Source organism: Mobula hypostoma, chromosome 11 (assembly GCF_963921235.1).
Source record: "Mobula hypostoma chromosome 11, sMobHyp1.1, whole genome shotgun sequence".
Taxonomy (NCBI): domain Eukaryota; kingdom Metazoa; phylum Chordata; class Chondrichthyes; order Myliobatiformes; family Myliobatidae; genus Mobula; species Mobula hypostoma.
This window is the reverse complement of record NC_086107.1, coordinates 32,422,323-32,449,760: the sequence shown is the minus strand read 5'-3', so window position 1 is coordinate 32,449,760 and position 27,438 is coordinate 32,422,323.

The window sequence follows — 27,438 nt, the reverse complement described above, 5'->3', positions numbered from 1 at the left end:
GGTTTTACACAACTCAATACTCAGGCTCTTGCTTTTGTGATATATGTAAGTGACATGGACTTCAAATTTAAGAGGTTTGCTGAAGGCATTGGCAGTGAGCTAGCTAGTGATGAGAATATTTGTGTTATAGGAAGGGAAGCGTGGGTTGATGTGGAAATAGATTTGGACCCAATGAGCAAGGCAAGTGTACTGTGAGTTATAGTGAAATAGAGAGATTTTGAAGAGTATGACCACAAATACTTGAAGGTTACAGGTTAAACAAAGTAAATTAGCTTGTGAGAGTCTTGAGGTTATTGGCTAAAGTGTAAAATACATGAGACTGAAATGGTCTGGAAATGCTGGAATTTCCCACCAAATTCCACCTCATTATTTTCATTGTTTTCTTTTGTATGTCTAGCAAAAACCTAAGATTTTCAGTTTTACAATTCCACTGACTTGCGAAGTAAGACATCATTTACTATGAAGCTATTGCACTAAACACAAATTGAGAACTGGAAGCAATTATATAAAAGTCAGTGCTAGCTTTAAATGGAGAATGAAGTTTGGCACTGAAGAGAATAGATTTATTGTACAAGTGTTCAGCTCAAAATATCTATCAGAAATATGTCGGAAACTCAGGTATGCTAAATTGAACAATTTATTGTGTTTGTCTGCCTTGACTTGGCTTAGGAGAGTTTACTAACACAGGAGGGCCAGCAGGAGAGAGACTAAAAAGGATACTGCTTGTTGATGGATAGCATATGGCTCTGTTTCCCTTCTGTAATACAATAAAAAAAGGTTATGAGAGAGACAACAAGGTCAAATTGACCCGAATCAGATATTGCTAATAGCTTGCTTGTTATATAGAACACACGAGGAAACAGCAATCTCCACAGACAGAAAGCAAAGCTGCAGAGCAATAAAATTCCACAGTTGGACAAGTACCTCAAGGGATGAAAAGTATTTGACATATTTGGAATGTTTTAAAGGGATTTTAATAACAAATACTTTTACAGATAGGAAAAGAGTAAATATATTCCTTGTTATTTTGGGTCCCACAGGTTCTGAGTATCTCAGAGGGATAGACTAGAGAAATCAGTGGATTTGTCTTACACAGAATTTACTGAAATATTCTCAGGCATTATAATCCCAAGACAATCGTCATTACAGGGGCTTCTGAATTTCAGTAGCTGCACCAAGAGGGAGGAATAACTCTTGCTGTTAATGTCATTGCACTGAAGCATCCTTTCACATTTGTTCCTTCCTGGATGATACTTCCTGGAGATAAAGATGGAGCCAGATAGCAACTTCTCCCAGCCCATCAGTGGAACAGCCTAAATTCTTCTTCTTCTAATCTCTCCATTTTCCGTTCCAAGGTGGCTGGTGTCTTGTCAGGGTCCACGAACTACAGCTGCACTCGAACTGCGGTTTTGTACAGCGGCGTATTCCCACTCTCGGAGCTTGCCGATCGGTCATGCTTTCGATATCTTCAGGAGGGACCAGGTAGATTGGCACCTTCGGGGTGAGGCCTAGTGTGGTCCTGTGGACTCAATTTCCCACCGATGTTGTGAACTAAAGCACCGTGGGGAGCCGGAACATTGAGACAGCGAGTACAGAGGCCTCAATACTCAGGTGATCAGACTATCTCTTTCTCTCTCCCTGTCTCGATAGTAAGTGAGAGTTTGCTGCTGATTCTTGGGTTGCGAGAACTCCAAATAAAAGCAGAGCTACAGGCAGACTGTTAATATCAATACAGTAATTGCTTGCGGAAGGGTTGATATCTCTGTCTCCTGTGTTCATGACAGAGAGAGCCTGAGAGATGTCAAACTATTTAATGAACAGTAGTTTTTGATGGACTGTAGACCATGGTCTCTCTTTGGGGCTTTGCTGTTACTTGCATAGTAGGTGGTGGGAGTGCTGATGCTTTCTGATAGAATAAGTTGGGGGAGGGTTGATGCTGCTTGTGTGTGGGAAAGGGGCAAGGGACTTTGGGATTATGACATTTTTTTCTCTTATTCATTCTTTGGGCTTTTCTTCTGATTTGAGGATGTCTGTGGAGAGTAAGAATTTCAGGTTGTGTACTATATGCATTTTTTGATATTAAATGCAATCATTAAACCATTGAACTAATGATACTTCAAGGCCATTTTGCCAGTGGTCTCTGCAGGGAAGCTCTGAAGGGAAGAGAAGTGGCTTTTGTCAGAAAACCATTTGCTTTTGAAGGCAGCTTGAGATATTGCACTGGCTTTGGAATTTGGTTGTAAGATTACCAAGAAGTTAGCATACTATTATAATATAATCATATGTTGATCAAAACTTTTACACAGAGGCAGGAGGCAAAGCTAATCCCTAAAACATGAAAAAGCCTCCACAATTTCATTAGCAAATACATGAACATGAAAACCAGTCTCCTCAAACAATTGGCATACAACACAAATAAGTGTTTTGCCTTTGTGATTAAAAAGCTATCAATGCATTTCCCATAGATTAATCAGGAAAAGAGGCACAATCAAGGACAAGTAAGTCACTTACATATAAAATTCAGAAGTGCAAAGTACACCACTCATGTACAGTACGCTATTGATACCAAAGAGAGTGCTAAACCAGAGGAGAAGCAATTTGGGTTGCTTTCTCTTCACACGCTTCAAGGAAGTGGAAATGGAATTCAGCTCCAGATGGACTTGCAGGGAAAGTTAGTGAAATACTGGACATTGGGTGTCCCTTCTTCTTGAGTATGTATAAAAGAAGTAAAAGCAGAAAATGTTAGAAACACCCAATAGGTTAGACAGCATCTGTGGAAAGAGGGAAATATTTAATATTTCAGATATCAATGACTTTTCTTGATAACTCAGAAAGAAAGAACATGGGGCAATATTGCAGGTAAATTGGCTTTTCTGATGTGAGCAGAGAAAGTGAGTTTTTGAAGTACCACAGTCATTAACAAATAAGATATTTTGTTTTGTCTCTTCGTATCGGAACTCATCAGTTTTGCTGGGGGCCATCCATCTGAAATACTGATTCCGTTTTTCTCTCTGCATTAGCATGGTCTACATTTTATAATTTTTATGTTTCTTTATTTGTATTTTAGCTCTCCCTGACTGCCCTCACTTCATTGCTTTATGATCCTTTGTCATGTTCTTGCTCAAGTTTAAGTTCATGTTCAGCTTACAGATGTATACCACCAAATGAAACAATGTTCCTCTAGACAAAGGCGAACATCACAGTGCATTTGACTCACATACTTAACACATAAAGTAACATTATACAAATAAATGAACAAATGTTAATGTGCATTTACAATATAAGTTATAAAATAAACAGTATATCACTACTTGTGCTTTATACATGTTGAGACCTGGGTGGTGGCAGGGAGTTCAGCAGTCTTGTGGCCTGGGAAAAAAAGCTGTTTCCCATGATAACAGCTCTTGTCCTAGTGCTATAGTACCTCCTGTCATATGGTAAGGGGTCAAAGAGATTGTTGGCTAGATAGGATAACTCAAAAACAATGCTAAGGGCCCTGCGTACACAGTGCTCCTGGTAAGTATTTCTAATGGACGGAAGAGAGAACCAGATGATCCTTTCAGCAGTCCTCACAATCTTTTGTAGCGACTTGCAGTCAAATGACTTACAATTCCCATACCAAACAGTGATGCAGTTGGTCAGGACACTCTGATGGTGCTCCTGTAAAAAAATTAGTTAAAATATTGAGGGCAGGGGGCTCACTCACCTTAATATTCTCATGAAGAGGACCTCAGGTGGTCTGTACACACCAGCAGTGTGGTGGAAAAGGCACAACAGCTCCTCTTTCACCTCAGACGGTTGAGGAAGTTTGGTACAGGCCCCCAAATCCTAAGACTTTCTACAGGGGCACAATTAAAAGCATCCTGACTGGCTGCATCACTGCTTGGTATGGGAACTGTACCTCCCTTAATCGCAGGACTCTGCAGAGAGTGGTGCGGACAGTCCAGCGCATCTGTAGTTGTGAACTTCCCATGATTCAGGACATTTATAAGGACAGGTGTGTAAAAAGGGCCTGTAGGATCATTGGCACCCCAAGCCATCACAACCACAATCTATTCCAGCTAATATCATTTGGGAAGTGGTACCACAGCATAAAAGCCAGGACCAATAGGCTCCAGGTCAGCTTCTTCCACCAGGCCATCAGACTGATGAACTCAGGCTGATTTGAGTGTACTGTATATTACATTGACTGTTCTATTTATTATAAATTACTATGATTGCACATTGCACATGTAGATGGAGACGTAATGTAAAGATTTTTACTCCTCATATATGTGAAGGATGTAAGAAATAAAGTCAATTCAATGCTGCTGCACTTTCTTGTCTAAGGAGCTGGTAATGAGAACCAGGTGAGATCATCTGTTATAAGCACTCTCAGAAACTTCATGCTCCTAACTCTATCTACGGAGAAGCAACATGCAGGGAAGAGGGGTCAGAATTCACCTTCCTATAGTTCACCATAATTTTTTTGGTCTTTCCAAAAGACAAGTGAAAAGGTGGAATTAGACACTATATTCACACATTATTATGCACATCATCCAGTGAAGCTTGCCTGCACCTTATGGTATAGGTGCAGTCATGCTACATGTTATGAGTGACGGGAGTGAATACCCCATAGCCTTTGCATTATGTTCCCTCACCATAACAGAGAAAAACTATGCACAGACTGCAGAGAGGCTTTGAGTCTAGTCTAGGGTGTAAAACATTTCAACCAATCCTTGCACGGAAAAGAGTTTACCCTCATTACTAATTATCAACCACTCGTGTCCATTTTTAATCCACAGAAGTGTGTTCCACTAACAGCAGCAGATATGGGCTCCGTTCCTTGGAGGACACAATTATAAGATTAAATTCAAGAGGACAATTAATCTTGGAAATGCTTATGGATTGTCCCATTTACCCTTGGGAAAGGAAATGTCCAGGGCCATCAGAATCACTTCTTGCATTCCCTGTGTTGACTACAGAGCAGTCAGAATTACTTTCTGCAGTTCTCCTACAACCACCGTGGAAGAGTTCCCAATACCAGAGATTGTTTCACAGTCACAAGCCTCACCTGTGAAGCAGAGATACCACACCCCCCGTCAGAAAAGAGATTATCTCACAAGAGTAAGTTGTTCTCCAAAAAATCAAATCTTTAGAGTTAAATGGAACAATTTAAAATTTACTGTGTTCTGGATTTACATAGTAGTTCAGATCCATTCTTTATTGATTTGGAGTTTATAGCTGTGGGCACATGGCCAAGTGGTTAAGGCGTTCATCTAGTGAACTGAAGGTCGCCAGTTCAACCCTAGCTGAGGCAGTGTGTTGCGTCCTTAAGCAAGGCACTTAACCACAAATTGCTCTATGACTGTGGGAGGAGTGGCGCGCCACACAGTCTTTCGTTCTGCACCTTGTAAGGCATGAAAATGTCCGATGCTGGCCTCTTACTCCCTCCCCTTATAACTCAGCAGAGAAGAGTGTTGTATATTTAATATTTCAGCAATATTTGAGTAATATTGTAAATATATTATTTGAGTAAGTGTTGTTTATTTAAATAATTCATTATGGGCTACTTTGTATGTAAATATATGTGAATTTCATACATCATCACACTATCATGTCATACTTGTGTGCCTTGCAAAAACAATTTTAAAGTGGCTTTACTTCCTTAGAAGTTTGCAAAGATTTGGTGCAAAATCTAAAACTTTGACAAACTCTCTATTGACGTGTGATGGAGAATATATTGACTGGCTATATCACAGCCTGCTATGGAAACACCAATGCCCTTGAACAATGAATCCTACAAAAACTAATGGATACTCCCCAGTCCATCATGTGTATAAGTTAGACATGTTATTCCCTACTCCGTGTTTTATTTTGAATAGCTTTTATATTTGTAAGTTACAACACATAATAGAGTTGATGCAGCCATCTCACATATTTCAGTTATAGAACACTCAATCATCTTTGCTTTCAGACCTCTGAAATCAAGTGAGTGAAAAATGCTCAAATTGAGAAAGAAGCACCGAATATATATATATTTTTTAATTTCAAGCTATGTCACAGATATACTTATTTATATCTATAACTTCACCAAATCACGTACATTAACCATAACAGGGCCAAATTTGGTATACTATTCTTTTACCATTATTGATGCCATGACCATGTTGGCCTTCGGATGTAAAATTGTGTGCAGGCATTCTTACAAATGATGAGATGCTGTCTCTTCAGGAAGTAATGATGACTTTGTTGTATTTCAAGTATCATATGTTAGGGATTGACCTGTGGCATCAAATGAATTTCAAACTGAAACCAGAGTGAAATTTGTCTTTTCACAAATCTTGGATTGACACACAGTCAGGCTAGCTCAAGTTCCTGAGAGCCATGATAATATCCTTCCTTTGATTAAAAAAAAACAAAATATCCACAGTCAAGGCTGTAGTCATACTTATAGAGCTTGCAAAGACATTTGACTGTCATCCATAAGTTTATTGTTAAAGCCTGAGGTCAGATGGTGGTTGGTGGTTTCATGAACCTCATGTCAGATATGTAAATGGACTCCTGCACATTTTTCTGTTAGACAAAAGAGGATCCAAAATTATTGCAAACAACAGGAATTCTGCAGATGCTGGAAATTCAAGCAACACACATCAAAGTTGCTGGTGAACGCAGCAGGCCAAGCAGCATCTGTAGGAAGAGGTGCAGTCGACGTTTCAGGCCGAGACCCTTCGTCAGGACTACACGGCCTGAAACGTCGACTGCACCTCTTCCTACAGATGCTTTGGCCTGCTGCTTTCACCAGCAACTTTGATGTGTGTTCCAAAATTATTGAATACTTATATATGAACGACTTTACTTCCTTAGAAGTTTGCAGAAATTCGGCATGACATCTAAAACTTTGACAAACTTCTCTAGGTGTGTGATAGAGAGTAAATTGGCTCACAGCCTGGTATGGAAACACCAATGCCCTTGAACAGCAAATCCTACAAAAATGTAATGGATACTACACAGTCCATCACAGGTAAAGCCCTCCCTACCATTGAACAATCTAAATGGAGTGTTATATCAGGGAAGTAGCATCCATCATCAGGGACCTCCACCACCTGGTTCATGCTCTCCACTTGCTGCTGCCATCAGGAAGATGGTACAGGAGCCTCAGGACTTGCACCACAAGGTTCGGGAACAGTTATTACCCCTCAACCATCATTTTTTTGCACCAAAGCGGATAACTTCACTCAACTTCTCTTGCTCCATCACAGAAGTATTCCCACAACCTATGGATCCACTTTCGAGGACTCCTGATCTTATGTTCTCGATATTTGTGTCTTATGTACTTATTATTAAGATTTCTTTCTTTTTGTATCTGCAGTTTGTTGTCTTTTTCACACTGGTTGAATGCTCAAGTTGGTGCGGTCTTTCATTAATTCTATTATCATTATCATACTGCTATGGATTCATTGACTATGTCTGCAAGAAATGTTCCTCGATGTACAGTGAGTTAGTCTTTCTCTATTCCAGGTGATCGTGGATCAGGGATTGCATTATTTCAAGGAGATGGCGAGAATATGGTTACAGTATTTTATGCCTGCTGAATGCTAGCTTCAAGAGTCTGATGTTGTGAAAGCGAACGGAGCATCCATCAGACAGAGTTGGCTCTGTGTGATTAGAGCTTCAATGATGGCCTGGGTGAGGACACTGGGATGATTTTGCTGGTGGATTTGGAGGATTTTGCAGAGAAAAGGATACTCCTTCTCTAATTCATGGTGGTGCCTATTATTAGTTGTCTGTGCTACAAAATAGGGCCAAATCATGAAAGCTCAACTGCAAATAATTATATTTTCAGTCTACCCATGGTGCAGTGATACACATATACACTGGTAAAGAAAACTGATAGCAAATTATTTTTAAAAATTAACTGAAATATGAGAGTTGAAAAATAAGTTTAATTTTAAAATTTAATTCGGGAGAGAAGAACAAGTATGGTCAAAATTCAGCACAATTCAACATGATTTAATAGATGAATTATATTTCAACAGACAATAATTAATACAGAGGCCCTATAGTTTTTTCCACACCCATAGCTTTGGTGGAATTATTCACTTTATGATAAAAAAATATTAATTGAATGTAATAGATTATCACAAGAAAAATTATTTATTTTGTAGACATGGCTTACATATTTACTGCACACTGCAGTAATTAATTGACACGTAAAAAAAAACAATATTAATGCACCCAAGTGAATCATGGCTAGTGCCCATGTTACTACTTTGTTTTTATGCCAGCAAGGTGAATATCTGTTTAACATTTGTGCTCTGATACTTTTACTGTTCAATTTTAATACTACTACATTAACTTGTTTCTGTCATGGTCCGGATCGGGTTCCCTTTAAATTTACTTTGTTTGTATTACGATCTGGACCGTTGACTCCTGTTTCCCTTTGGTTTCCTGTTTTCCCGTGTCCCTCGGGCTTGGTGATTGGAGGCAATTTACTCTCGGCTGAACCGGCAGTTTATAAGTCTTATGCTTTCAGCCGTTCAGCGTGAGAGCGTTTACAAAGTCATTGAAGGTAGTTGCGAGCCAATGTCATCTGGCTGGAGCCAACTAAGTTCTTGCCGGAGCATGCCTAGTCTCCTCCCCAAGCAAGTGCCAGCAAGCTGCCTTCCCTTGCTAGAACAGGTCAGTCAAAGTTAACCTGCTGGGGTTAGTCAAGAGCTCGCTGCTGCTTGGAGCGTACTTGGAGCCCAGTTATAGTACTGTCCAACATTGTGTGGTCTCCATATCCATGTCCTGCGTCTAAAAAGGGTCCCGGCCCTGTACCCTGGAAGGGTCCTGACCCTGTGTCAAATAGAGTCCTGACTTCGTCCTGTGTCTAACTAAGGAGGATTCCCGGCTCAGTGTTTTATGTTCTGTGTCTGAGTCAGTCCCATGAATAAGAGGAGTCCCTGGCTGGCTCTAGAGGTTCCAAGTATCAAGTCCTGGCTCTGGAGATTCCAAGTATCAAGTATCCATAAGACCATAAGACCATAAGACAAAGGAGCAGAAGTAGGCCATTCGGCCCATCGAGTCTGCTCCGCCATTTTATCATGAGCTGATCCATTCTCCTATTTATTCCCACTCCCCCACCTTCTCACCATAACCTTTGATGCCCTGGCTACTCAGATACCTATCAATTTCTGCCTTAAATACACCCAATGACTTGGCCTCCACTGCTGCCCGTGGCAAAAAATTCCATAGATTCACCACCCTCCGACTAAAAAAATTTCTTCGCATTTCTGTTCTGAAAGGGCGCCCTTCAATCCTTAAGTCATGCCCTCTCGTACTAGACTCCCCCATCATGGGAAACAACTTTGCCACATCCAATCTGTCCATGCCTTTTAACATTCAAAATGTTTCTGTGAGGTCTTCCCTCATTCTTCTAAACTCCAAGGAATACAGTCCAAGAGCGGACAAACGTTCCTCATATGTATCAAGTCCTGGCTCTGGAGGTTCCAAGTATTAAGTCCTGGCTCTGGAGGTTCCAAGTATCAAGTAACAAGTCCTGGCTCTGGAGGTTCCAAGTATCAAGTCCTGGCTCTGGAGGTTCCAAGTATCAAGTCCTGGCCCTGGCGGTTCGAAGTATCAAGTATCAGGTCCTGGCCCTGGCGGTTCCAAGTATCGAATATCAAGTCCTGGCCCTGGAGGTTTCAAGTATCAAGTATCAGGTCCAGGCCCTGGCGGTTCCAATTATCATGTATCAAGTCCTGGCCCTGGAGGTTCCAAGTATCAAGTCCTGGCTCTGGAGGTTTCAAGTGTCAAGTTCTGGCCCTGGCAGTTCCATGTATCAACTATCAGGTCCTGGCCCTGGAGGTTCCATGTATCAAGTCCTGGCCCTGGAGGTTCCATGTATCAAGTCCTGGCCCTGGAGGTTCCAAGTATCAAGCCCATGTCTGGGTCCCGATTTCCATGTCCCATCCCTAAGCCCAAGTCTGTGTTTCTGTCCCTGCTCCTAGTCTGTGTCCCGTCCATGTGCCTTGTCCTGTAGCCTAGCCACATCCTGTCTTCGCCTGGATCTGGGGTCTGAGCCCGAGTCAAGGCCCAGGTTCCGGGTCCCTGTCCAGTCTCCGGCTCGGAGTCCTTGTTCAGGTTCCTAGTTCCTCGTTCCCTGACCTGGTCCCACTTTCCTAGTCTTAGTCCCTGTGTCCCAGCCTTAGTCCACGGCCTGTTCCTTGTCCATTACGCTATTTCCTGCTTCTGCTTGACTCACCTTGAAACGAGCAATAAACTCAATTTAGTTTACCTCACATTGTGTTCTTGTGTCTTGCATTTGGGTCCACCCTTGCTCCCCACCATCGTGACAGTTTCACAGTTTCTCACATAAAAGAACAGATTTTGTTCTGTTGCTATCTATAATGATAGTTCCTTGATTTTCAAAATAGGTTAGGTATATTATCATCTGATGTTCAGCATCTGCAAAGAATGGGTAATGTAAGGACTGCTCTTACACCAGTGAAACTAATTTTTGTCACCTCAAACATCGCTGATTTGTCATTGTGCCAATATTTATCAGTGTAATGCAAAAACAATCTCAGACAGCTGCAGCTGACTGAAAGATTGGAGTCTACTCTCATTCTGGAATGATAGTAATCTATAGCTTGCGGTAATTACAGATGGCTTATAAATAATTCGAATTTAAATTCTGCCATGGCAATTTAGTAAATAGGAAATCTAGTTCTGTATCAATAAAACTTGTAATTTCGGATGCTGGCAGAGCGAAAGGTGCTTAATTGTAAAAAGTAAATTAGTTCAACAACAATACTCAAAAATAAACCAAGTGCTTCAAACTAATCTGAACTAACTGTGGCTCCAGTTCCTTATTGTGTATCTGCTTTAAAACCGCCATTCAGGTGGGAAATAAATGTCTTTCTAATTATATTTAATCACACATACAAATAAATAGCTTTAAGTATTCATATTTCCTCATGTTCTTCATGAATAGATTATAGTTTTCTTTTCCTTGGAATAAATTTTGTGTGTCTTCAGTACGGGATGCAGGAAAAGTACCCACATTTATTTCACGTTGAAATATTCATTCTCTAGAAGTGAGCATTGTTGACATATGGTGATAGTTCTTGGAAGATCAGAATCAGAATTAGGTTTATTATCACAGACATATGTCTTGAAATTTGATGCTCTAGTACAATGCAAGACGTTAAAAATACTAGATAAGTAAATACTGCAAAATAGAAATAGTAAGGTAATCTTTACGGGTTCATGGACTGTTCTGGTATCGAACTGCGAAAGGGAAGAAGCTGTTCCTAAAACATTGGGTATATTCCTTCAGGCTCCTCTACCTTCTCCCTGATGTAAGAGTGCATGTCCTGGATAGTGAGGGTCTTAATGATGGACGCTTCCTTCTTGCGACACTGCTGGGGAATATCATTAATTGGGGAGTTTAGGGACTTTGACTTGATTGTGATGAAGCAAGGCAATGCTGATGGCTGAACATAGATGGCTTGTGAATTGGAGGGTTACACAGGTGATCGCTTTGCATTTGACTTTGATTCTGAAGATTCTGCTGAGGAATTCTAATTCCAAACATCCTACGGTGCATTGCTAGGGAATAAGGAAACAAAATTCAAAACCAATCCATTTAAGTGTATATTAGAACAGATAGTGCACACTAAGGCTAAAGTAGGTTATAAAAACATCTTCAGTGCAAAATGAAATGTAATTGTTAAGTGCTACAATGCATTGTGAGTGCAATATATACTGTGGGCATAGGACACTGATTGCGGATGAAAGATCAATCAACTGGGTTATTGTACTTGGAATGTGGAACCTCATGAAAGTTATTTTGTTCAAACCTATCTAAACAAATAGAGAATATTTCATCACATTCTTGATTTCTCTTCAGTTATGCAACCTCTGTTTCTGCTTTTCTAATTCAGATAACTAGGTTAGTACTGACGAATGGTCTCGGCCCGAAACGTCGACTGTATCTCTTCCTATAGATGCTACCTGGCCTGCTGCGTTCTACCAGGATTTTGTGTGTGTTGCTTGAATTTCCAGCATCTGCAGATTTCCTCGTGTTAGCAACTAAGTAGTTTGTTAACCACACTTTTTCTGGCAAATGATCCTTGCAAGTAATAGTCTATAACTTTCCTTTGGACTTAGAGGCAATTCGGTGTGGCCGAACCGAGGTGACCGAGGTAGTGGGCCCTTTGCCGAGAGCGTGGAAGGGCACGAAAGGTTGGGCATTGGCCGAATCAAAGCCAAGGGGTCCAGACCCCAGAGTGTATCAACACGAAGGAGATTTACAGGCCGAATCGAAGCAGCGAGGTCTGGCAGGACCCATTGTTCAGACAGAGATCTAGGCCCCGGGCCAGGTTAAAAAGGTCAGAGTGTCAAGGCCTGAGATGAGACATGGGCTGGTTTACATCATTGCTTGAAGTGGCAGAACCATTGTTCAGATGGAGAGTTCAGTGCAGGGCCAGATTGAAAAGTTCAGAATGTCAGCCCCAAGGTAAGGTATTTCAGGTAATTCTTTTTTATGGATTATTTTCTATTTTATGGACTTGATGTGTTTTTTATTCTCCGCATATTGGATGTTAGACGTTCTTTTTTATATACTTATATGTAGCTTGCTTTTGGGTTTCTTTGTTTTGTGGCTGCCTGTTAGGAAACAAATCTCAAGATTGTGTAATGGATACATACTTCGATAATAAATGTGCTTTGAATTTTGAACTTTGAACTATATGTTGGTCATTCAGGCATGGTCATAATGAAAGCATTGGCTAAAAGCTTTGTCTGGTGGCCTGGGATAGATCATCAGATCAAGCATCAGAAGATGCCAAGAGCAGTGCCTCTCCATCCCTGGGAATGCCCTGCATCACCTGGTAGAGTCAATTGTTAGAAAAGAAAGGTGGCCAGTGCTGTCAGAACCATTTCCTGAAATCCCAGAGTCAACTTCCTCAACCACCACAGAGGAGGCTGAGATTTTTTCACATCTTTACCTGCTAAATAGAGTGAGGCCCCTTGTCAGAAAATATGTTATCCTACAACTGTCAGAAATCCTCGACAGTGCTTAAATCTTGAGGCCTGGAGAGAAAAATTTAAAATTTACTATGTTGTGGATGTCTATATAGTAGTTGAATCATATAGTATACTGTATATATATATATATATACAGTTGAAGTCAGAAGTTTTCATACACCTTAGCCAAATACATTTAAACTCAGTTTTTCACAATTCCTAACATTTAATCCTAGAAAACATTTCCTGTCTTAGGTCAGTTAGGATCACTACTTCATTTTAAGAATGTGAAATGTCAGAATAATAGTAGAGAGAATGATTTATTTCAGCTTTTATTTCTTTCATCACTTTCCCAGTGGGTCAGAAGTTTACATACATTTTGTTTTTATTTGGTAGTATTGCCTTTAAATTGTTTAACTTGGGTCAAACGTTTTGGGTAGCCTTCCACAAGCTCCTCACAGTAAGTTGCTGAAATTTTGTTCCATTCCTCCAAACAGAACTGGTGTAACTGAGTCAGGTTTGTAGGTCTCCTTGCTCGCACACGCTTTTTCAGTTCTGCCCACAAATTTTCTATCGGATTGAGGTCAGAAAATGTTGTTAAGTCTGGTTTATCCTTGGGAGCAATTTTCAAATGCCTGAAGGTACCATGTCCACCTGTATAAACAATAGTAAGCAAGTATACACACCATGGGACCATGCAACCATCATACCACTCAGGAAGGAGATGTATTCTGTCTCCTAGATGTGAATGTACTTTGGTGCGAAAAGTGCAAATCAATCCCAGAACAACAGCAAAGGACCTTGTGAAGATGCTGGAGGAAACAGGTAGACAAGTATCTATATCCACAGTAAAACAAGTCCTATATCGACATAACCTGAAAGGCTGCTCAGCAAGGAAGAAGCCACTGCTCCAAAACCACCATTAAAAAGCCACACTACAGTTTGCAAGTGCACATGCGGACAAAGATCTTACTTTCTGGAGAAATGTCCTCTGGTCTGATGAAACAAAATTTGAACTGTTTGGCCATAATGACCATCGTTATGTTTGGAGGAAAAAGGGTGAGGCTTGCAAGCCGAGAAACACCATCCCAACCGTGAAGCATGGGGGTGGCAGCATCATGCTGTGGAGGTGCTTTGCTGCAGGAGGGACTGGTGCACTTCACAAAATAGATGGCATCATAAGGAAGGAAAATTATGTGGATATATTGAAGCAACATTTCAAGACATCAGCCAGGAAGTTAAAGATCGGTCACAAATGGGTCTTCCAAATGGACAATAATCCCAAGCACACCTCCAAAGTTGTGGCAAAATTGCTTAAGGACAACAAAGTCAAGGTATTGGAGTGGACATCACACAGCCCTGACCTCAATCCGATAGAAAAGTTGTGAGCAGAACTGAAAAAGCGTGTGCGAGCAAGGAGGCCTACAAATCTGACTCAGTTACACCAGCTCTGTCTGGAGGAATGGAACAAAATTCCAGCAACTTACTGTGAGAAGCTTGTGGAAGGGTTACCCAAAACGTTTGACCCAAGTTAAACAATTTAAAGGCAATGCTACCAAATACTAACAAAGTGTATGTAAACTTCTGACCCACTGGGAAAGTGATGAAAGAAATAAAAGCTGAAAGAAATCATTCTCTCTACTATTACTCTGACATTTCACATTCTTAAAATGAAGTAGTGATCCTAACTGACCTAAGACAGGGAATGTTTCTGGGATTAAATGTCAGGAATTGTGAAAAACTGAGTTTAAATGTATTTGGCTAAAATGTATGTGAACTTCTGACTTCAACAGTATGTACATAAGTTGAGATGCACTCTATATTGAATAAAAGTTTATAGCTAAGCAAGGTGGAGTGTAGTGTATTTAATATTTCAGTATTATTTGAGTAATATTGTCAATACTATATATTGTTTGATTAAGCACTCATTGTCTGTTTGCATGATTCATTATAGTTATATGTAAAAGTACATTGATGGGATACCTCATTACACCACTTCACTAAAGGAGAAACGAAGTACAAACAAGTGTTCCCTATATCATGTGTTGATGGTTTGATTGGTTTCTGCAGTTATAAAACAAAACAAAGAAAATTGGAAATTGGGGTTTCAGGAGAGAGGGACATTAGGGAAGGAAGCATGGGCAGAGGGGGAATTGAGGAATGGTATTATGGGAAGCAAGCTGGTTGAAAGACATCAAGGGACCCATGGATGGGGAGATAGCAGAAATAAAATTACAGGGAAGCATCTAAACATCTAGGAGAGGAGCCTGAGATTGAGAAGTGGAGTCTATGAAGTCGTGGATTGGACGGAATGTGAATAGAATAGTCATGACTGGGTTTCTGCTTTCTGAACTATTCCTACATAATGTAGTTGCCAATATTAAAAAAAATAATGTTTCTTATTACAGTATACCTCATTTACTATGATAGAGTAATTCCAATAACTCCAATAATTAAACGGGACCTTTTCAGAATGGCAGGCGGTGACTAGTGGGGTACCGCAAGGCTCAGTGCTGGGACCCCAATTGTTTACAATATATATTAATGACTTGGATGAGGGAATTAAATGCAGCATCTCCAAGTTTGCGGATGACACGAAGCTGGGTGGCAGTGTTAGCTGTGAGGAGGATGCTAAGAGGATGCAAGGTGACTTGGATAGGTTGGGTGAGTGGGCAAATTCATGGCAGATGCAATTTAATGTGGATAAATGTGAAGCTATCCACTTTGGTGGCAAAAATAGGAAAACAGATTATTATCTGAATGGTGGCCGATTAGGAAAAGGGGAGGTGCAACGAGACCTGGGTGTCATTATACACCAGTCATTGAAAGTGGGCATGCAGGTACAGCAGGTGGTGAAAAAGGCGAATGGTATGCTGGCATTTATAGTGAGAGGATTCGAGTACGGGAGCAGGGAGGTACTACTGCAGTCCTTCCAGGTGAGGCATCACTTCACCTGTGAGTCGACTGGGGTGATATACTGCATCCGGTGCTCCCGATGTGGCCTTTTATATATTGGTGAGACCCGACGCAGACTGGGAGACCGCTTTGCTGAACATCTACGCTCTGTCCGCCAGAGAAAGCAGGATCTCCCAGTGGCCACACATTTTAATTCCACATCCCATTCCCATTCTGACATGTCTATCCACGGCCTCCTCTACTGTAAAGATGAAGCCACACTCAGGTTGGAGGAACAACACCTTATATTCCGTCTGGGTAGCCTCCAACCTGATGGCATGAACATTGACTTCTCTAACTTCCGCTAGGCCCCACCTCCCCCTCGTACCCCAGCTGTTACTCCTTTTTATGCACACATTCTTTCTCTCACTCTCCTTTTTCTCCCTCTGTCCCTCTGAATATACCTCTTGCCCATCCTCTGGGTCACCCCCCCCCCCCGTCTTTCTTCCCGGACCTCCTGTCCCATGATCCTCTCGTATCCCCTTTTGCCTATCACCTGTCCAGCTCTCGGCTCTATCCCTCCCCCTCCTGTCTTCTCCTATCATTTTGTATCTCCCCCTCCCCCTCCAGCTTTCAAATCCCTTACTCACTCTTCCTTCAGTTAGTCCTGACGAAGGGTCTCGGCCTGAAACGTCGACTGCGCCTCTTCCTATAGATGCTGCTTGGCCTGCTGCGTTCACCAGCAACTTTGATGTGTGTTGCTTGAATTTCCAGCATCTGCAGAATTCCTGTTGTTTAGGTACTACTGCAGTTGTACAAGGCCTTGGTGAGACCACACCTGGAGTATTGTGTGCAGTTTTGGTCCCCTAATCTGAGGAAAGACAACCTTGCCATAGAGGGAGTACAAAGAAGGTTCACCAGATTGATTCCTGGGATGGCGGGACTTTCATATGAAGAAAGACTGGATGAATTGGGCTTGTACTCGTTGGAATTTAGAGGATTGAGGGGGGATCTGCTTGAAACGTATAAGATCCTAAAGGGATTGGACAGGCTAGATGCAGGAAGATTGTTCCCGATGTTGGGGAAGTCCAGAACGAGGGGTCACAGTTTGAGGATAGAGGGGAAGCCTTTTAGGACCGAGATTAGGAAAAACTTCTTCACACGGAGAGTGGTGAATCTGTGGAATTCTCTGCCATAGGAAACTGTTGAGGCCAGTTCATTGGCTATATTTAAGAGGGAGTTAGATATGGCCCTTGTGGCTACGGGGGTCAGGGGGTATGGAGGGAAGGCTGGGGCGGGGTTCTGAGTTGGATGATCAGCCATGATCATAATAAATAGCGGTGCAGGCTCGAAGGGCTGAATGGCCTACTCCTGCACCTATTTTCTATGTTTCTATAATATCTGTCAAGGTTTGATCCCTTTCATTCCTTCCAAAAATGTTTTAATTGTGTTTCTTTATCTGCATATGAAATCATTTCTAAAGGACAGAAATATAGCTCCCAGTGCATTTCTAAGCAAAATCAATCAGAATCAGGCTTAATATCACTGGCATATATTGTTAAATTTGTTGTTATGTGGCAGCAGAACATTGCAATGCATAGTAATAAAAAAGATGAATTACAATAAAAACATATATATTAACATTTTAAATTATTAAATTAAACAACCATTTCCCCGAGTGAACACAACACACTCTGGTTTCTTGTAAGTATCTAGATTTTCAGAGTAATATTAAATAAAATTTCTATGCCACAGTGGCAAAGACTAAGTTCTACATGCATCCACAACAACAGAAATACAAAACAAATCAATAGAAATAATTTAATTTTCAGGATGCCTTCTTCCTCCACTTCACTAACATCGCCTTCTGCCTCCGCAATCTGATGAATTCTGTCTCATGATATCAAGGCACCCCAGATCTGTAAATACAACTTGGGGAATGCGGGGTACTATGATGTGGAACAGTGATTTTACAATCGGGATATTTCAGGTTTCAATTGCTGAGCAATAACTATATGCAGAGCACCTTCGCCCTCATAAAATAAATCTTTTTTTTCACTTTCTTTTCTGTTTTCCATTTTTGTTATTGCTATATTCAGACAATCAGAAAATCCAGTGCTTGTAGTTGCATTGGTTTTCTGACTGTGAATGGACTATGAAGAGTGTATAATGAGTAATCTCCATTCTGTCCAAGTATCAATATGAAAATTATTGTCAGGCACTGTGGATTACTAAAGCTTTTTGTCAGTAATAAATCCCATTGCACAGTTCTTGAACTGTTTGTTTCATCAAGAGTAATGTATTTTAACTAGCAACAGAAATATTTATAGCAGTAGAATAAAAAAAAAGTCTTGCATTCATATAGTGCCTTTCCCATCCCTTTTATTTTGGCATTAAAGAATTATATGTAAATCTATAATGTGACAGCCGATATACACACAGAAAACTTCTCCAAATAATTATATGATAATAACTAGACAATATAGTTTAATGAAGTTCCCGGGTGTCAACATCTCTGAAGATCCATCCTGGGCCCAACATATTGATGCAATTACAAAGAAGGCACGACAGCCGCTATGTTTCATCAGGAGTATGAAGAAACTTGGTATGTCATCAAAGATACCCAGAAATTTCTACATTGTACCATGGAGAGCATTCTAACTGGTTGCATCACCGTCTGGTATGTAGGGGCCACAGCACAGGATTAGAAAAAGCTGCAGAAAGTTGTAAACTCAACCAGCTCCATCACAGGCATTAGCCTCAACAACACTCAGGACACCGTCAAAATGCAGCATGCGTCATTAAGGACCCCCATCCCAAGGATGTGCCCACTCCTCATTGCTACCACCAAGGCGGCGGTACAGGAGCCTGAAGACACATTCTTAATATTCCAGGAACGGCTTCTTCCCCTCTGCCATCAGATTTCTGAATGGACAATGAACTCATGAACTCTACCTCACATTTTTTTTAGTTTTTGCTCTTATTTTGCACTACTTATTTAATTTAATTTTTTATAAATACTTACTATAATTTATAGATATTCTTAATTTTTTATGTATTGCAATGTATCGCTAAAACAACAAATATTGTGACATAAATATGCCAGCGGTGTTAGTCTAATTCTGATGGTTGGGAATGAAGGTAACATTCCATGAATCAATCGTCTTTACTTTAATGTTGTGGGGGGTTTAAAATCTACTCAACAGAGCCGACAGAACTTTGCTTTAATGATTTGTCTATAAGGACGGGATGTCTGACTGTGCTCATCTCCCATGGTAACAGAGAAATATAATAAGATCAACTGTTCACTGTGTGTTAGGATAGGCAAGAGGTGAGCACATCCAATGCATTTATAATTACAGATATTCAAGCAGAGGTTGCTTTGATAAACAGGGACTAAAATTATTGATCCAGGAACTGAGTAATAGAATTCATTCTGCATAGAACAGATGGGATTTTTTTTATGTGCTAAGTGCATCAGACTTGAGATCTAAGAATGAATGGAGTCTCTGGAATCCATTAAATTTGGTATGAATATGAGGAAAAACTGATTTAAGTGAATCAGAAACATGATCAAGTTCATTACTACTGACATATGTTATGAAATTTGTTGTTTTGTGGCAGCAGTACAGTGTAATATATAAAAATGCAATAAAACTGTGTGATAGGAGCTAAGATGGCATCATAGGGCGACTTCTTTGAGCTCAACTGTGAAACTGCTTAAGCAGCTTATTTTCCTCCCTTTAATGTTTCATTTTTTTTTCTGTCTTCAAGTGGCTGGCATCCTGTCAGATTCCATGATTACAGCTTCACTGAAACTGTGGTTTTACATGGCAGTGGAGTTTCGGCATCTAGAGCTCGCCAAGCAGCCCAGCGTTTCTGTTATCTCCAGTAGTGGCCTGGAAGATGTGCGTCTCCGGGGCCTTCAGGGTGTGGCCTCAGGTGGCCCCTGAGGGTGACTCGAATCCTCACTGGTGTTGCCAACTGGAACATTGTGTGGATCAGAACTTCAGGCTGTTGGAGGCCTCTGCACTCAAGCAGTCTCTCTCTCTCTCTTCCTCTCGATAGGGTAGGGCAACAGTCTGCTGATTCTCGAGTCTAGAGAGTTTGAATAAATATCGCTTCAGACTGTAACATCGAAACAGCGATCTGCTGGTCTCCCTCTCCCTGCGGAAAAGGTAACACCCCTCCGTCCATGTTAGTGAGAGAGAGAGAGAGAGAAGTGCTGTGTTTTATGGACTGTAGTTTTTGTTGGACGACAGATCATGGTCTTTTTGGGGGCTTTGCTATTTATTGCTTGGTGGGTGGTGGGCACTGATGTACCCTCGTGGAGCAAGTTGGGGGGAGAGAGAGGGGGGAGGATTGATGTTTTTGCTGCCGCTTGTGCACAGGAGGGGGTGGGGGGGTTTGGAGCTTTAATGTTTTTCTGTCATTCATTATTTGGGGTTTTCTTCTGTTTCGTGCACATCTGCAAAGAGTAAGAATTTTAGGTTGTATACTGCTTACATTCTCTGAGAGTAAATTGAACCAATGAATCATTGAATTAAGATTATATAAGAACAAAAGAACATAGGAAATAGGAGCAGGAGGAGGCCATCCGGCCCATCAGTCCTGCCCCGCCATTCAATACAATCATGGCTGATCTGTCCGTGAACTCAGCTCCATCTACCTGCCTTTTCCCCATAACCCTTAATTCCCCTACTATGTAAAAACCTATCTAACTGTATCTTAAATATATTTAGTGAAGAAGCCTCAACTGCTTCCCTGGGCAGAGAATTCCACAGATTCACCACTCTCTGGGAAAAACAGTTTCTCCTCATCTCTGTCCTAAATCTTCTCCCCTGAATCTTGAGGCAATGTCCCCTAGTTCTAGTCTCACCTACCAATGGAAACAACTTTCCTACTTCTATCTTATCTATCCCTTTCAAAATTTTGTAAGTTTCCATAAGATCCCCTCTCATTCTTCTGAACTCCAGAGAGTCCCAGGGACTCAGTCTCTCCGCATAGGTTAACCCCTTCATCCCTGGAATCAACCTGGTAAACCTCCTCGGCACTGCCTCCAAAGCCAGTATACCCTTCCTCAAGTATGGAGACCAGAACTGCACACAGTACTCCAGGTGCGGCCTCACCAGTACCCTGTATAGTTGCAGCATGACCTCCCTGCTCTTGAATTCAATCCCTCTAGCAATGTAGGCCAACATTCTGTTTGCCTTTTTAATAACCTGTTGTACCTGCAAGCCAACTTTTTGCAATTCATGCACAAGCACTCCCAAGTCCCTCTGCACAACAGCATGCTGCAATATTTCACCATTTAAATAATAATATGCTCTTCTATTATTCCTTCCAAAGTGCATGATCTCGCATTTACCAATGTTGTATTCCATCTGCCAGACTTTGGCCCACTCACTAAACCTATCTATATCCCTTTGCAGACTCTCCACGTTGTCTGTACAATTTGCTTTTCCACTCAGTGTAATGTCATCAGCAAATTTTGCTACGCTACACTCAGTTCCCTCTTCCAAATCATCAATGTAAATGGTAAACAGCTGCAGACCCAGCACCGACCCCTGCAGCACCCCACTCACCACTGACTGCCAACGAGAGAAACATCCATTTATACCAACTCTCTGCCTTCTATTAGCTAACCAATCCACTATCCATGCCAATGCACTTCCTCTGACTCCATGCATCCGTATCTTATTTATAAGTCTTTTGTGCGGCACCTTATCGAACGCTTTCTGGAAATCCAAGTATACAACATCCACCTGTTCCCTTCTATCCACTGCACTCATTATGTCGTCAAAGAACTCCAGTAAGTTTGTCAAATGGGACCTGCCCTTTCTGAATCTATGCTGCATCTGCCTAATGGAACCACTCCTTTCTAAATATTTCACTATTTCTTCCTTAATGACAGCTTCAAGCATTTTTGCGACTACAGATATTAAGCTAACTGACCTATAGTTGCCTGTCTTTTGCCTACATCCTTTTTTTAAAAGTGGCATGACATTTGCTGTCTTCCAATCCACTGGGACCTGCCCAGAGTCTAGAGCGTTTTGATAAATGATTACCAATGCGTCTACTATAACCTCTGCCAATTCTCTCAGCACCCTGGGATGCATCCTATCAGGACCAGGGGACTTATCTACCTTTAGGCCCTCTAGTTTGCTTATCACTATCTCTTTAGTGACAGAGATTTTACTGAGGTCCTCACCTCCCATTTCGTCCATAACATCCTTCTTTGGCATATTAGACGTGTCCTCCACCGTGAAGACCGACACATAATAGACGTTCAATGCCTCAGCCATTTCCTTATCACCCAGTATCAATTTCCCTTCTCGTCTTCCAAGGGACCTATGCTGACTTTAGCCACCCTCTTCCGCTTTATATATTTATAAAAACTTTTGCTATCTGTTTTTATATTTTGTGCTAATTTACTTTCATACTCTATCTTCCCTTTCCTTATTTCTTGTTTCATTGTTCTTTGTTGCTTTTTAAAGCTTTCCCAATCCTCCAGTCTCCCACTACTCTTTGCAACTTTGTACTCATGGGCTTTTAATTTGCTACTATCTTTTATTTCCTTAATTATCCAAGGCTGGCTCTCCCCACACTTACTGTCCTTACTTTTGACTGGAATATACTTTTGTTGAGCACTGTGAAAAATCTCTTTGAAAGTATTCCACTGTTCCTTAACTGTCTTACTAAATAGCCTGTGCTCCCAATCCACATTAGCCAACTCCTCCCTCATCCCATGTAGTCTCCCTTGTTAAAGCATCATACACTAGTTTTAAATCTAACTATTTCATATATAAAAATAAATGAATAATGCAAGATAATGGCATAGTGGCAATGGATTCATGGACTGTTCAGAAAATTGATGGGGAAGAAAATGTTGAGGGTGCATGTTCAGGTTCCTATACCTCCTCATTGATGGTAGTAATGAGAAGAGGGCATGTCCTGGAGAGTGAGGGTCCTTCATGATGGGTACTGCCTTCTTGAGGGTTTTGAAGATAACCTGAATGGTGAGGATGTTAGTGTCCACAATGCAACTTAATTTAAATAATAGTTAGGTGTGTGAAAGAACTCCCCATTCAATCCATGGAAACCAACCTGAGTAATGGATGTAATTACACTTAATTTTCAAAAGTGTGGTTTATGCAAATGTTCAAGTTCATCCAAGTGACATCAGTGACTGGAATCCATTGGCAGCACTTGTTGACTTGATATTTTAAAACAGATGGGAGATATTCTATGCCTTCAATATACTGTATGTGTTCACAGAACTTAACTTATAAATAAAAGGAACAAAATATAACAGGAGAAAGATCCAGAAACAGCACACTATTAGCTTTTGGAAATCATTATAAGAGCAGTAGGAGATTAAGGACCAGAGAAGCTAATTATATTGTCCGAACACAGGCCAGTTTAATTTTTCAGTTCATTGATGTCCATGCATAATTCAGTTTTAGTAATAATCTGAGTATAATCATGGAGAGATACAACATGGAAACAGGCCCTTTTCTCCAAGCTAATTATCAAGCACTCATTTTTACTCTAAATTTATCCTAAATGGTCTTGATGACCCCATTTCTGTTACCTTCCCCAAGATTTGATCACTCATCTACACAACAGAGACAATTTACAGTGGTTGATTGATCAACTGACCTGTGCATGTTTTGGATATGGGAGGAAATTGGAAAAGTCAAATTGTGTGCAACTTACACACACTACCACATTTGTTCATGGAATTATGTGTAAGCTCCACACAAAATAGCAACCAAGGTCAAGTATGAATCAGGGATGCTCCAGTACTTGAAAGTTCATTGAGGTGGTAAGATCATAAGGCTGTAAGACAGAGGAGCAGAATTAGGCCATTCAGCCCATCGAGTCTGCTCTGCCATTTCATCATGGCTAATACCAGACACCTGCCTTCTCACCGTATCCTTTGATGCTCTGACCAATCAGGAAACAACCAACTTCCGCCTTAAATATACCCAAGGACTTGGCCTCCACCACAATCTGTAGCAGAGCATTACACAGATTCACTATTCCCTGGCTAAAAAAGTTCCTCTATACCTCTGTTTTAAAACATCACCTATCAATTTTGAGGCTGTGCCTACTAGTTCTGGATACCCATACCATAGGAGACATCTTCTCCACATCCACCCTATTTAGTCCTTTCAACATTCAGTAGGTTTCAATGAGATCTCCACACGTTCTTCTAAATTTCAGTGAGTACAGGCTCAACGCTGCCAAACGTTCCTCATATGTTAACCCCTTCATTCCAAGAATCATCCTTGTGAACCTAAGTGGTACCTGACTAGTGCCTTATAAAGTCTCAGCATTATGTCCTTGTTTTTATATTATAATTCCCCTTGAAATAAATGTCAACATTGCATTCAACTCATAAATTAACCCTCCTGGGAGTATTGTATGAGGAATCCTAAGTCCCTTTGCACCTCTGAGATTTGAATTTTCTCCCCATTTAGATAATAATCGACACTATTGTTCTTTTTACCATAATGCATTATCATACATTTCCCTACATTGTACTCCACCTGCCATTTTTTGCCTATTCTTCCAATTCGTCTAAGTCCTTCTGCAATCGCATTGCTTTTTCAGCTTGCTAATGATGACTTGTAAATCCAAGAACTCTGAACTGGTCAAGTCCTCAGCCTACTGGCTCAAAATCACAATGGTGCAAATTCAACTATACCATCCAGGCATGGCAGTGGTTAATAAGTTTTAATCTCACATTGTCTGCTTGTTCACTTCTTTTATGTCATTATAGCTTACCATAAAATAGTCCTGAGTATATACTGTAAGATCACAAAGGAAGTGGATATCATTTACTTGGATTTTCAGAAGGCTATTTGATAAGATGTCACGCATGAGGCTGCTTAACAAGATAAAATCCTATGGCGTTACAGGAAAAATACTGGAATGGATAAAGGTATGGCTAACAGGCAGGAGGCAGCAAGTGGGAATAAAAGGGGCCTTTTCTGGTTGGCTGCGGGGTGTTTAGATTAATCAAACCTTGGGTCTTTCCTTGCTCTTGGGTTAGATGGATGGGCCTCACCCGGACTGTCTCACCTCAGCTCGCCTTGACTCTGCCTTGCAACCGTTGACCTCGACTTTGACTCTGCCTCACCTCTGCCCATCTCTCCATGGTTAGTTCAAATTGTTTACTAGAAAGCTTACCAGAAAACGGGATAGTAATAAGTATTTAGTTGTATTTTTTGTTTTCATTGCTGCTGTTAAGTAGTTGCTAGGCTTCACCAGCATCTCACACACACACACACACACACACACACACACACACACACACACACACACACAGACTATTCACAATAATTAGTGTAATTACTGGGCTAAAGCAAGTAGTGGTGAAAGGATAAATGGGAGGATCTACTGACAACAATAACTTTGATATCGGTTACAGCGCCATGAGATTGATACTTGACAGAATAGTAGATTATATCCAGAGTCACACATTCAAAGTACATAACTTCTACCTTTATAAAGTATCCTTTTCTGTCCCATGAAAGGTATAGACTCTAAAGTGGCTGATATTCCCTCACTGGGGGCAGGGGGAGCCTCTAGGAGGGTGATAAAAATAAAGAGGGTGGGGTACCGCTCAGTAGTAAGGACAGCAGATGACAGATTACAGACTTAATTTAAGAAATGAATTACTTTGAACTGATTGAGCATGTGGCGATGTTTCCAATTAATACTAGGGTGCAGTGGGATGATACTCCTTGGAGATATAGGGCTAAATAAGACCATGGCAACAAAATGATGATGTCAGTGGTATTACATTGTGAGCAACAAATCCGTTGATCAAAGATGTTCACAGCAGCAGTAGTGGGATTGATTGTTGTTACCGTAAGCAGGGAAATTAGTGAGGTTATGGACCGATGCAGGAACAGGAAGGAGAGACACAGTAAGAGAGTGAACATAGGGAAGGGTATTATTCACATACTAAAAGTTTTTTTTTATTATTATAGGACTCATCAGAGAGTGACAGGGGTTTGCAGAGAGGGTTGAACAGTAATAGGCCCTGGAGTGAGGAGCTATGATGGTTTACGTACTTCATACAACATTGCAATGTTCACTGATAAATTTGGAAAACAGGAAGGGAAGTTCGTCTTGTGTATTTAATATTCCAGTAATATTTGAGTAACATTTTAATATGCTGTTTGATTAAGCATTTTTTGTTGTTTGCATAATACATTAAGGGTTATGTGTAAAAGTATGTGAATGACGCACGTTATATCGCTATTATGTCATATGAGCGCATCTCACTAAATATACAAACTAAAGTATACAAATTTTATCCAGCTCTGTGTTTTTCTTTCAATTAGTCTTATGTTTTGGAGTTACAAAACATAACAGTGACAAAGAGTCGTTTTTAAAATGAACACAAAACAACGACACACCTGTTGAAGTGTTGCCAGATATCTGAGTTTAAAAAAATGCAGCAAGACATTTGAGTTAAAAGAGCACAACATGTTTGTTTCACCGTAAGGAGAAGAGAAAGATGATTGAGTTTAAAAAAAGCAGGAAGCAGATGAAATTTATGGCTTGTTAAATAGTGAGTACCAAGCGATAATAATCATAAATAAAAAGCAGAAATGGCTGGCTACATCGGAAATATTGATGTATTTGATTGCACAAAAGATAACTGGCTCAGCAAAATGAGTAGTATTTTGGAGTTGCAAAGCATACCGTAACAGTTCTGAGTACAGTTTTTCATAGGTTACCAGATCAAATAAATAAAGCAATTCTGCTCAGTTCTGTTCAAAGATGAATAGATAAAGTGTCTGACAATGTGGAAGACACATTGCGCAACATACTTAGGACACCTGAATTTGCTCTGAAGTTGGATAAATCAACTTTACCAGGAAACAAATCTTTACTTCTTAGTTATGTTTGCTTCATAAAAGTTGGTTAAGAGTTGTTAATTGCTAGAGGATTAGAAACAGGTACAAAGGGGGAACCAATATTTAAGGCTCTTGGGTAATTTTTGAAAGAGAAGGACATTCTGCTCACTAACATCCTTGCTTGGACAACATGGGGCACCATTGGTGACAGGACACCACAGTGGGTTTATTACTTTCTTGAAAAAAGCTGTACCTAACATATTTACCATTCACTGTGTTATTCACAGACAACACCTTATCACAAAAAACCTAAATGATCAGCTACACATATCATTAAATATTGCCATCACAGTGGTAAATAAAATCAAGTACCATGCTCTCAATTCTTGACTATTTAAAGAGCTTCGTATTGAGAATGATGAACACTTGCTGTTGCACACAGAAGTCAGATGGCTCTCAAAAGGTAACAGCCTAAGGTGCCTTTCATAATTTTTGTGCTTTGTGAAACGGATAAAATTTTTGAAGACTTAAATGCTTCATTCAGTAATCAATTCATGAGTATCAGGCATGGCATTGCTTATTTGTCAGAATTATTTGCAAAGTTTAATGAAATCAGTCTTCAATTACAAGAAATGTTGTGAAACTTATCTAATTCTAACAAGTTGTC